The sequence below is a fragment of the Mobula hypostoma genome, chromosome 19 (genome assembly GCF_963921235.1).
Source record: "Mobula hypostoma chromosome 19, sMobHyp1.1, whole genome shotgun sequence".
Classification (NCBI taxonomy): Eukaryota; Metazoa; Chordata; class Chondrichthyes; order Myliobatiformes; family Myliobatidae; genus Mobula; species Mobula hypostoma.
The window spans coordinates 52511471-52525209 of record NC_086115.1 but is presented as its reverse complement, the minus strand read 5'-3'; the positions used below and the strand labels follow the sequence as shown (position 1 = coordinate 52525209).

Genomic DNA, 13739 nt, shown 5'->3' with positions numbered 1-13739 from the left:
GACTAGATCCAGAATTGCCTTCTCCCTGATAGGCTCCAGTACGAGCTACTCTAAGAATCCATCTCGGAGGCACTCCACAAACTCCATTTCTTGGGGTCCAGTACCAACCTGATTTTCCCAATCTACCTGCATGTTCAAATCCCCCATAACAACCGTAGCATTGCTTTTGCGACATGCCAATTTTAACTCTTGATTCAACTTGCACCCTATATCCAGGCTACTGTTTGGGGGCCTATAGATAACTCCCATTAGGGTGTTTTTGCCCTTACAATTTCTCAGTTCTATCTATACTGACTCTACATCTCCTGATTCTATGTCACCCCTCGCAAGGGACTGAATTTCATTCCTCACCAACAGAGCCACCCCACCCCCTCTGCCCACCTGTCTGTCCTTTCGATAGGACATATACACTTGAGTATTCATTTCCCAACCCTGGTCCTCTTGCAGCCATGTCTCTGTTATTCCTACAACATCATACTTGCCAATTTCCAACTCAGTCTCAAGCTCATCCACTTTATTTCTTATACTTTGTGCATTCATATATAATACTTTAAATCCATTACTCCCCTCACCTTTCACATCGATTCCTATTGTACTTGGCCATACTCTCCGATCCCTTCCTGAGCTTTCTGACCCGTTAACTCTGTTGTCTTTCTTAACTTTCCTTATTCTCTCTTTCCCTTTAACTCCATCCTTATATTTCCTTTCCACCCCCCCCCCCCCGACTACTTAGTTTAAACACACCCGTGTAGCAGTGGCAAACTTGCCTGCCAGAATGCTGGTTCCCCACCTGTTAAGGTGCAACCCATTCCTTCTGTACAGTTCATCCTTACCCCAAAACAGATCCTACACAATAAATTTGAGGAACTTTGAGCAAGGTAATGGAAATGTCCTGAAGAGGGGTCTCAGCCAGAAACATCAACTATCCATTTATTTCCATAGATGCTGTCTGACCTGCTGAGTTCCTTCAGCATTTTGTATGCATTATAATTGAAATGAATGCTGGTTCAGAAAGTTAAGGCACAAGAAATCCAAGGTATATTGGTAAACTGGTTCAAAACTGGCAGAGGTAGTGGTGGGTGACTGGAGGCCTGTAAAAAGTGGTATACTGCAGGGATTAGTGCTGGGCCAAAAAAAAAAGACTTGTCGATAGCAAAAAAGATTGTCTAAGGATACAGTTGGAAAATAGGGTTGACTGCTATCAGATAAATCCAGACAAAGTGGGAGGCAATACCTTTTTTGAATTCAAATTCTGATAGGACATATGGAGTAAATGGCAGAGAGATGAAGAGTTCTGATGTTCAGAAACATCTCAGAGTACAAGCCCATAGCTCCCAGGGAAAATGAGTACAAGCTAGCACGCAACAGGTGAAACCAAGTGAGGGGGAAGGTGGGTGGGTATCAGAAGGGGAGATGAACTGAGAAATGAGCAAGTGATAGATGGAATAAGTAAAGAGCTGAAGAGGAGGAGAGTGGATCATGGGAGAAAGGGGTGGAGGAGCACCAGAGGAAGGTTTTGGACAGAGGAGTGAGGGTGTCCATTTCTGGTTGCCACACTACAGCAAGATGAGTGGAGGCAAGAATATGAAGGGCAAGGTTAGGATATATATTGAAGTCTTTTTCTCAGGGCAATGGAGCTTTGAACCGGGGGCATGGTTTAGGATGAGAGGGGAAAAATTTAAAAGGTATTTTCCCCCATAGGGAAGGTGATAATTAACTGAAACAAGCTACCAGAGGAGGTGGTAGAGGCAGATACAATTAGCGTTAAAACGTATTTGGATAGGTACGCACTTAAAACAGAACTTATATACACGTAATGCAGGCAAAAGTAACTAGCGTAGATAGGTATCACCTGTGCCTCTTATTTGGTTAAAATTAATACCATTCTAAAGCTTATCTGCTTCTCATCCCTTTCTAAAAGGAAAAGTCACTGCAAACTAAAGTTACATCTCCAATATAAATTACACATGCCAAGATATGTACAAGTTGTGACATATAATTGATCAAAAAGTATTTGAAAATGAATTTAAATGAAGAAAGCACTTTTAACACACTTTCAAATTTGATTGGCAAAGTTTACTCCCAACAAATTGACTATTCCAGCATGGTGAATCTCGGTCTTGCTCCTTATATTGAGGGTGAAGGAAAAGAGATTGTAATCGGTTATCAGTTTTACAGTCATGCAGCTTGGAACCAGGCCCTTTAGCGAACTTGGCTAAGCTGTCCAACATGCATTCAAGTTCATTCCATTTGCCTGTGTTTATCTTACATTGCACTGAACTTCTTGCATCCATGAATTTTATTGAATCATGGAAAGAAAGCAACAGCTGACTGGCTATCTTTAAAAAAAAGTAAGGTCTCAAGTTCAAGTTCATTGTCATTCAACCGTACACATGTATACAGCTAAACAAAACAATGCTCCTCTGGGTTTGAGTGCAAAACATAGTACATATACCGCATAAGGTAATATTAACACAAGAATACTAACAATAATAAATATTTGTAGATGTATAGGTCTATAAAAAGTGCATATACAAGATGAAGTTAAATAGACAACAGTATGATGCTATTGGGGCTGTTATAAGTAACGTGCACTGTGCAGTTGCAGGGTGTTCAGCGGTCTTACAGCCTGGGGGAAGGAGCTGTTACCCAGCCTAGCAATCCTTGCTCTTATACTGGTATCTGCTGCTTGACATTAGAAGGTCAATGAGATTGGGGATGGACGGGAGGGATCCTTGACAATGAGGGAGGGCTCTGTGAACATGTCCTGGATTTGGGGGGACGGAGGAGGAAAGAGATCCCTTTGATACAATCAGCAGTGCTCACAATCTGTTCCAAGGTCTTGAAGTCAGATGCCTTGCAATTCTCCTACCTGATGTGCACGTGTCAAAGCTATATATATATATATATATATATATATATATACAGACTATTTCATTCCTAACGTTTTTTATTCCTTCATCATCACAGAACTTTATTTATACAAGCTATAATGAATCTGCACACATAAACGTTCTGTAATTTGCTACAGGATATTTCAATTTCACACATTTTACAGTGCCTGCCACAAATGTCTGATAAAATCATATAAACAACACATGTATATGAATTTTGCTGTTGTGCTATCTACTCAGTAACATGCTAAAACACAGCTAGACAGACATCAGGCATCCAAAATATAGTGATTTTATCAGTTGCGCTTCCAAAAAAAAGCCTAGTATTTTTGTGATTTCCAGCACCCTTACTGAACACTTGTCCAAGTGTCTGTTTCTTGTGCTCACATGGACAGAGAGTGCAGGCAGCCCACTTGATAAAAATGTAAGACACTGCTAGAGTGAACAGCAACCTTCACTAAATCTACTTCCTCGACTCATGCAATGAAATCAAATGTAACAACTCAGTTGCCACCCTAAATAACATCACCCACTGCTCAGCACCAACAGTAGAAATCATATGGCCTTCTCCACATTGGTGAGACCCGATATAGATTGGGGGACCACCTGGTTGAGCACGTTCACTCTGTCCAAATCGAAAGGCAGGATCACCTGGGGGGGTAGCCATTTCAATTTTACTTCCCATTCCTATCACCCTAAGGCTTTATATGGCATTGGTCAGACCACACTATTGGAACAGTTTGGGGCCCCTTATCAGAAAGGATGCGCTGGCATTGAAGAGGGTGCAAAAAGGTTCACGAAAATGATCAAGCAATAAGAGGGTAAATACATGAGGAACATTTAATGGCTCTGGACCTGTACTCAGTTGAGTCTGGAAGAAGGTGGGGGGGAATCTCATTAAAACATACTGAATATTGAAAAAAACAACAGGAATTCTGCAGATGCTGGAAATTCAAGCAACAAACATCAAAGTTGCTGGTGAACGCAGCAGGCCAGGCAGCATCTGTAGGAAGAGGCGCAGTCGACGTTTCAGGCCGAGACCCTTCGTCAGGACTAACTGAAGGAAGAGTGAGTAAGGGATTTGAAAGCTGGAGGGGGAGGGGGAGATGCAAAATGATAGGAGAAGACAGGAGGGGGCCCTCCTGTCTTCTCCTATCATTTTGCATCTCCCCCTCCCCCTCCAGCTTTCAAATCCCTTACTCACTCTTCCTTCAGTTAGTCCTGACGAAGGGTCTCGGCCTGAAACGTCGACTGCGCCTCTTCCTACAGATGCTGCCTGGCCTGCTGCGTTCACCAGCAACTTTGATGAATATTGAAAAATCTAGACTAGGAGAGGATGTTTCCCATAGTGAGGGAGTCTAGGACCAGACAACAGTCTCAGAATAGAAGGATGTCCCTTTAGAAAAGAGATCTGGAGAAACTTCTTTCGCCAGAGGAGGTTGAATCTGTGGAATTCAATACTACGGATGGCTACAGAGGCCAAGTCATTTGCTGTATTTAAGGTGGAGGTTGATAGATTCTTGATTAGTAAAGGCATCAAAGGTTACGGCGAGAAGGCATGAGAACAGGATTTAGAGGGAACATAAATCAGCCATGATGGAATGGCAGAGCAGATTTGATGGCCCGAAGGGCTTAAATCTGCTCCCATTTCTTATGGTCACATTCTGACATGTCTGTCCACAGCCTTCTTTATACTACCACAATGAGGCCAAACTCAGGCTGAAGAAGCAATACCTTATGTGTCTGGATAGCCTTCAACCTTAGAGCATGTACGTTGATTTCCCTACCTTCCAGTAATTTCTCCCCTTTTCTCACTTTTTCCATCCCCCATTCTAGGTAACCTCTCTCACCTCTTCTCCTCTCCTCACTTGCCTATCACCTCCTCCTGGATTCCTTCCTCCTTCCCTCTCTTCCATGGTCAACTGTCTTCTCCTATTAGATTCCTTCTTCTTCAGCCCTTTACCTGTTCCACCAATCACCTCCCTGCTTCTTACTCCATCCCCCTAACCCATACACCCACATTCCCCCTCATTTGGTTCCATCCATTACCTGCTGGATTTCTTGTACTCCTTCCCCTCCCCTACCTTCTTGTTCTGGCTTCTGTCCCTTCCTTTCCAGTTCCAATGGAGGGTTTCAACCTGAAACATCAACTGTCCCCTCCATAGATGTTGTCAGACCTGCTGAGTTCCTCCAGCATTTTGTGTGTGTTGCAGTAGAAAAGTTCCAAGCTTAGCAGGGTATACTCATATCGAAGGAGAAAACTGATACATAAATCTCTAGACTGCAGCAGCATTTATTCAGATTCCTTTCTTTACAGACGCACTGCCATTAGCCAAATAATAGTTTGATCTCACTGAAATGTACAAAATTCTTAAAGGACTCAAAAACTGCATTGCACTAAGTAAATCCTTTCTTGGAAATTGTGTTCTACATCTAGACTCTCCACCCTGACAATCTTTTTCAGAATGGTCAGTGAGATCACCTCTTATTCATTATATTTCAAACAGAATGGTTTAATCTTTCGCAGTTTCTTCACAAAAAGTTCACTTTGTCAACCCAGGAATCAATCTTGTGAGCAAATAATGCAGCACTTCTAAGTCAGATGCTGGCATGCACAGCTGCACTAACTGCTGCAGAACTGCGTCTGTTTCCCAAGTGACATTAGATTTACAGTAGAGTTCGTCCTTTTGTTTGTTTTATCTTGAAGTATGATATTAGATTATTTTACATTGCAGTCTAGTATGAATGTTACAGAGACTAGGGAAATCTCAACTGCACCCACCATCTCTTCATAAACCTCTTTTTGAACCCCAGGTTGTAGACTGTCATAACTACGGAATTTGTAAGCATTTGCCCACTACTTTTTTTCAGTATTTCCTCTTTATTAAGAACAATTAATTTAGTTCTTCAAGTATCATCAAATTCCTAGTTTTCACAAATCTCGGTATGTTGACTGGATCTCCTACTTAAACAAAAGGTTTAAGGGATGCGAGCTTCAGCAGCTAAGCCAACATTTAATTACCCACCCTCAACAGCACTTGAGAAAACCGAGGTGAGCTGCCTTCTTGAACTGCTACAGTCTTTGTGATGTGGGTATACCCACAATCCTGCTAGGGAAAGAATTCCAAGATTTTTGACACAGCAAATGAGAAACAACTATTTTTTTTTTCAAATCAGGATTGTGTGCTGCTTGGAAGGCATCTACAGGTAGTAGTACTCCCATGATCTTGCTGTCTTTGTTCTTCAAGCAGGTAGAAATCCTGGGTATGGGAGGTGCTAAGAAGTCTTAGTGAGTTGCCTCATTGCATGCTGTAGATGGTACAATCTACTGCCACTGTGTGTTTGAGGTTGTGGATGATGTGCCTATCAAAACTGTTTGTTCTTCTGCCAGCAGGCAAACGTTACAGGAGCATCAAAACTAAAACCACAAGGCTACTAAACAGCTTCCTCCCACAGGCAGTCAGACTGCTAAATAGCTGCTCCACCTGACTCTGCTGTGGACACTTTTAACTTGCACTGGACACTTATAAATGATTTTAACTGACATGTGGCTGTTGTGTTTTACTACTTATTGTTATGTTTATTATTTAGTGTTGCGTTTGTTATGTTATGATTGCACTGCCCCTGAGAAACGCTGTCTCATTCTGCCCCGCAGAACTGATGTATGGTTAGAATGACAATAAAGTTTTTTGAATCTTGAATCTTGAAAATGGGCAGCCACGTCCTGTATGCAGTTAAGCTTGCTGAGTGTTGTTGAAGCTGTGCTCATCCAGACAAGTGGAGAATATTCCGATTACACTCATGAGCAACTGACTCATGATGTGGGCCTGGCAGGTGGTGAACAAGGTTTGGGGAGATAGGAGGCAAGTTACGCCCTGCTCGATTCCTAGCCTCTAACATGCTCTTATAGCTACGTTACGTATATGGCTAACCTCTTTCAGGTTCTGGTCAAAGGTAATACTAAACACTATAATATCTCAGGCATTTTTAAATTACTATTTCTTCTTAAGTATGGTGCACAGGGTGGTAGAACAGCAGTTACTTTATCAAATTAATAATCCAGAAACCAAATTTCAATTAATAATCTAAAATTTACCACAAACTAACACAAAAGATGCTTGATTATTGTAAAATATTCACACAAATTTGACTAACAACCTTTACAGCAGGATTCTCCAAACTGGGGTCCATAGGCCCCTATGGTTAATGGTAGGGGTCCATGGCATCAAAATGATTGGAAACCCCTGCTTTAGGGGCCAACAAATTTGCCATCCTTAACCCACGTGACTGACTTTTAAAAATGCCTAAGCAAGTCACTCAGTTCTCATTATGTTCCCAGGGGACAATAATTGCTGGTCTTGCTAGTGATCCCCAATTCTGGATGATTGCCTTGTCTTGCTGCACTTCATTTTCACATTATTTTTTAAAAATTAAATCCCTTGCTACATGTTGTTGATTCCTAATGCTGCCTATCCTCACCCTACTGATTCATCTCTTGGTTTGATACAATCCTGTAATCAGTGTGTCTAATCGATTTGAAGTGTGCAATATTTTTCCAATAACATGCTGGCAATGAGAAAAGTGTGTTACAATATAGTTTCCATGATTAAGTCAAATGCTGATCATTTATATATTGACATGATTTTCGCAAAATCTCAATTGCACAAATGCACAACCTGAGCTATTTCAATAAGCAATTAAGACAAGGTAACTATCTGTAATTTGCTTGTCCATTGTTTCTAAAGTATTACTTTGTACAAGGGCAAGGGACAAGTTTACAGACTACAAGACCTTTCAGCCAGGAAAAATTCTAACAGTGCAAGTGGGTTACAGGTTAATGTTCATTTAAAGGGGCCTGAAATACGAGTACAATATGAAGGGAAAAAGAACGAGTGATGCTTGCCGGGGATAGATTAAGAATAACAAGACTGAATGTGCAGCTGCTGTTCTCCAAGTTGCTATATTGCCAAGGCTGTATGCTTGACATGACAAATAACAGAATTCTTTCTTTTCCTCAGTTCTCAGCTCCTCTGTCTCAACCGCATCTGCTCTCAGGATGAGGCTTTTCATTCCAGAACTAAGGAGATGTTCTTTTTCAAAGAAAGGGGCTTTCCTTCCTCCACCATCAATGCTGTCCATACCCGTGTCTTGTCTATTTTGCGCACGTCTGCCCCAACCCATCCTCCCACCACCCTACCAGGGATAGGAGTTCTCTTGCCCTCACTTACCACCCCAGTAGCCTCTGCATCCAACACGTAGTTCTCCATAACTTCCACCACCTCCAACAGGGTCCCACCACCAAGCACATCTTTCCCTTCCCCCCACTTTCTGCGGGGATTGTTCCCTACGCGACTCCCTTGTCCATTCATCCCTCCCTACCAATTTCCCTCCTGGTACTTACCTTTTCAAGTGGAACAAGTGACATACCTGCCCCTACACTTCCTCCATCATGACCATTCAGGGCCCCAAACAGTCATTCCAGGTGAGGCGACACTTCACCTGTGAGTCTGCTGGGGTTATCTATTATATCTGGTGCTCCCGGTGTAGCCTCTAGTACATCAGTGAGACTCGATGTAGATTGGGAGACCACATTGCCGAGCACTTACGCTTTGTCTGCCAGAAAAAGCAGGACCTCATGGTGGCCACCCATTTCAATTCTACTTACCATTCCAACATGTCAGTCCATGGCCTCCTCTACTGCCGTGATGAGGTCACACTCAGGTTGGAGAAGCAATACCTTATATTCTGTCTGGATAGCCTCCAACCCAATGGCACGAACATCCATTTCCTGAACTTCATGTAATGCCCCCTCATCACCCTCTCCTTCACCATTCCCCATTACCATTTTCTTCTCTCACCTTATCTCCTTAACTTCTCCTCTCCTCTGGTGCTCCTCCTCCTTTTCTTTCTTCCATGGCCTTCTGTCCTCTCCTATCAGACTCCCCCTTCTCCAGCCCTTCATCTCTTTCACCTATCAGCTTACTTCACCCCTCCCAGTTTCACCTTTCACCTATCACCTACCACCTTGCACTTCTTCCTCCCATCCCCCCACCTTCTTGCTCTAAATTATCTTTTTATCCCACTCCTGATGAAGGGTATCAGCCTGAAACATCGACTGTTTACTCTCTTCCATAGATGCTTCCTAACCTGTTGAGTTCCTCCAGCATTTTGTGTGTACTGCTTGGATTTCCAGCATCTGCAGCTTTTCTCATTTTCATTCTTTTTCTTTACATTGTTTTGAAGCATACAAAACTGAATCATAAGTTTCATTTCTGATGAAGGATCAACAACATGAAATGCCAAGCAACATACATCAAAGTTGCTGGTGAACGCAGCAGGCCAGGCAGCATCTATAGGAAGAGGCGCAGTCGACGTTTCAGGCCGAGACCCTTCGTCAGGACTAACTGAAGGAAGAGTGAGTATCCCTTACTCTTATAACAGATTTTCTGTGTTCGTCCAATGCTCCTAAAGGTCAGAATCCCTTGCTTTGAAGGGGCATTTAATTCCTCCAAGGTGAGCATAAACATATGGTTTTACGATCACAAGACACTACTGGTTATTAAGAACATCCAGTACTACAAGCCTACCTCACTAGCAAGTTGCTCGATAGTGGAGGAGCTGGACTTGGTGTGGTCCATATTGCCGCCTGCTACAGGAAAGTGTCAAAGTCTAACAAACTGAGTGAGTAATTGTCTTGGATGTTCTGCTTCCAAGACCACATTGGTAATGTAGAACACTGCAGGTCTGATTCACTGGTTCATTAGTGACACTGACAGCTATGTAGCTTCGGTTGGGGCGCGGACTAGGCGCTCGTGCCACAGGGTCACCTGTTGCAGCTGCTCAGGAGAAGAAGGGGGTGAGGGAGAGAGCAGAGATGCAGCAGGTGCACTGAAGTGCATGCTGGGTTGGGGGGCTGGGCCCTCCCATTGGTGCTGCCCTCCAGTGTTTGCTCGATGGAAGACAAGCTGGATTGTGTTCATTTGCGGGCTGCTGCAGACTTGTTCTTGCTGACAACATCCTTGCAGCATCAGTCTACAGGTTAAAACACTCAGGGACTTGGGCTTTTTTCTATGACTGTATGCTTACTGTTATTTCACATCTGCCTTGTGCCATGTACAAAGTAAAATTTGCTATCAGAGTACACACCTGTCACCACATACGCTGTGTATAACTGTTGATACAGTGTTTTGCACCTTGGCCCCAGAGGAATTCTGTTTTGTTTAGCTTTATTCATATATGGATGAATGACAATTAAATTTGAACTTAAAACTTTTTAGCCATATATTAAAACAGACATTAAACGTGTGAATCACAAGTTCAGTTAAAATGCAAGAAATTGATATTTAGGACAACCTTTCCCTTTCTACAGACGCTGACTGTCCGAGCCCAACATTTTTCATGTTTCAGGCTTCCAACAACTGCAGTTTTAAAGGGATCAGAGTGAGGGTTTTGTTCACCCATTGCTTCGCTTTCTGAGGAAGAACAGTTTATAGATATTGGGTCCTATTGGGCACTCTCGGCTGAGATTGAAGCTGCCTGGGACTATCAACTTCACAGGAACAGGGCGGTGAAGGAATCCCGATCCGCCCAACACCTACCTAACCTCATCTGGGGGCGGCAGGCACCGCCGCCTGACCCGAGCGCGACCTCTCTTCTACAAGTTTACTGATCGATTGGACACTCGGGTGCATCGCTGCCGGCTCCGATTGATCGGCCGGAACGTCAATCACAGCCAACCAGCAGGTTCGGCTGCGTTAGCTCGTTGGAAAGGTAAAAAGTGAGGGGGGGGGTTAGAAACATCCCACTGGGGATGGAGGCCGAGGAAGCTGCCGCTGCCAAATAAACATCTCCCCCCTCAAGGGAGAGATCAGGCAGCGTCGACGTTACCTGACGCGCTCGTTAGAAGAGTTAAAGGGCTAGAGTTCAATCGTCACCGCGCTAACACGAATCCACACAAATCCGAACAGCCGCTCGAGTGCAAAAGGCTCCGTAGTTCAGTGGCTGGGCATTTCCCGGCGCCCGGGCTGGCATTTTAAATCTCAGCCTACCTTCCGATGTAACGTCTACTCGGGACACACCGACCGCAGTACCATCCAGTCCGTGCCGGCGGCGGAACCCCACCACGCCAGCCGCATGGCGGGTGCGGGCCGGCCGATGGATCTAACGACACTTTCTCGGTCTGGACGTGCTTATTTTCCGCCGAGTTCCTCCACCAACAGCTCGGAGGGGCGGCCGAACAATAGCCGGGGTCAGAATTCGGCAGGGAAGGAATCAGTGCGACGGCTTAACGGGTCCCTACGGAAACTGTCACCCTGGAAACGGCGGACCCAATGATGACGTACCCGTGGCGAAATAATGGGCGCAGCCTCTGGGAGTGAAGTGCCAACTGAAGAATTCCTTTCCCTAGTTGCTGCCTGACCCGATGAGGTCCACCGGCATTTTGTGTGTGTGTGTGTGTGTTGAAGGACCGACTTTTTTACTCGTCTTGGCGTAAGTTTGGGTTGCGTATTTTGTTTCAGTCGGCCGGTGCATTGCTCACCGACCCGAAACAGATTGCATAATGTGAGCACAAATGTTGTGTTGGCTCTGTTATACTCATCTGAGGGTGCAAACATTTTGAGAAAAAAAAACGAGCATTTAAAAGGTATGATTTGGTTATATTTGCACTGCCTATTTAATTTAATTATTTTATATATTTACTGCAGTTCACTTTTTTTCCTTTTATGTATTAAATTGTACTGCTTCCGCAAAGACAAATTTCACGGTGATATTAAACCTGAACTAATTCATGCCCGAGGCCTTGGCATAAGACGGCCTTTTTCTGCCTTGGAAGGTGCACTGGATACATTTTAGCAAAAGGCAGTATAAAATGGTAATTCTCAATGTCAAATACTGGTTGTTCTGTTAGTTATTACAACAAGACGGGGGAGGAGAGGGGCAATGCGCGATCTGGGTAATAATTGGAAATATTCCTATTGGGGCCTGTTCTACGGTAGTAACAATGCAAATTGATTTGTAACGAATTTCAGCCCAACAACAGTTTTAGGTGCTGCTTAAGTTACTGCACCCGACTCTCTTTACCTATTGAAAGTTCCAGTTTAATTCAGTGCGTGTGGTTTCACGTAAAAGTATTAAAATTATTGTACACTGAATACACAAGGTTTATAGTGAAATACAGAGTATAACTGTCCAGTCTCTGTCCAGACCAGTCCAGCTGTTAGCACTCACTCCAGAAAGATGGTGGAGGTCCAGTAATTGTTTTGTGGGATAGATATCCAATTTTTGAGATATTAAATACATAATGATAAATTTAATATACATTTAAACTACTACTTTAGTAAAATATCTAGAATTGTCTTTATTAGAAATACAGTTATGGAACAGACCCTTCTACCTTAATGAGGCACACTGCCCAGCAACCCACCTATTTAACTAGCATAATCACAGGACAATTTACAATGACCAGTTAACCTACTAACTGGTACGTCTTTGGCCTGTGGGAGGAAACCCATGTGTTCATGGGGAGAATGTACAAATTCCTTACAGACTGTGTCAGAATTGAACCCCAAGCTGCAAAAGCATCGCACCAAATGCTGTGCTACTATGGCACCCATATATGGAATATGACGGAGGAATTAAGGTACAGGGACAGGTGGAAAAATACAAAGAATAGACTTTGCACTATTAGAAAAACAAACGCTATGCTGAAATGGCAAGATGCAAACGGTTGCAAATCAAAGCTATTGTTGAATCTTAAACCAGAGTATGCTGGAAATGAGTACCACATCAGGCAGTGTCCATATCAGGGACTCCCAATCCTTTTTATGCCATGGATCAATACCGTAAAACAAGGAGTCTATGGGCCCCAGGTTGGGAATGCCTGGCCCATAGTGTGAAGAAAACACAAGGTGATGTTATAGATGGATACCTTACAGTAGAACTGGCAGTCCTGATGTGACAGAGCAGATCTGCCACAAGTAACTTCCTCCCTCTCCCCCCACGTACACCAAAGTAAGCATTTAAGCAAGGATCTCCTTACTCTGAAAAAAGGGACAGTCCCTTTGAATGTGTTTAGGCAGGATTCTGACTTGGAGGCATTCAGTCATAATCTCGTACCATTTCTCTATCACACCTGAAATGAACAGAAAAGGAAAAATGCAGAACAATGCTGATAATCCAGCACACTCAGGGTTTTGTTAGTGCCAGACTGACAGATTTATCGCATTATTTCATGCACTTCTTGGTCTCCTTCAATTCCATGCTACACAGTATGATAAATTTTTCAGTAAATCAGGTAAGCTGAGAAGGTTAGGCTGGGGAGAGGGAGCACAACATTACCTGGTCAGCCAGCTACAAAACCATCAGGTTTTCTGAACAGTTGGAGCTCTAGCGGTACCTGCAATTGCTGAAACCAAAGGCTGCGACATGTCTAGGAGGAAAATGAAGTGCAGGTTTTCAGGTTTGTGTTAGGCCTGGTTAGAACAGTGCAGGAGGCCAGTCCAATTGGTCAGAGTGGGACGGAGAAGTAAGTTCCAGGCAACTGGAATCTCAGGGTCACCTCTGCAGATCGAATGGAAATGCTGTATAAAGCAAGCAGCTAACTAATCTGTAAGACCACATCACGAGCACCAAATGAAACACTCTAGACTGGAAGTGCAAATGCATCATGGTTTCTCCTGGAATATTTGTCCAGATTGCCCTGATGTTGTTGCATGGGAAATTCTGATAAGGCAAGTTGGTGCAGATGAAAGGGCAGATCAGAGTCACAAATGGAATGGACATGAAGGAGAGACATGTCTGATTGGTGGAATCTCTGAAGATTTCAGAAATTTGGAAAAAATGATC

General features: G+C 43.5%; 1 protein-coding gene across 2 annotated transcripts in view; it reads right to left on the bottom strand.

Annotated features, from left to right (window-relative positions):
* The window catches only part of LOC134359042 (zinc finger protein Pegasus-like), a 46799-nt gene extending 33060 nt beyond the window's left edge, over positions 1-13739 (bottom strand). For both annotated transcript variants that reach the window (XR_010021008.1, XM_063071876.1), the window contains exon 1: positions 10943-13739. The gene's annotated coding sequence lies outside the window, so the exon portion shown is untranslated. The remainder of the gene's footprint in view (positions 1-10942) is intronic.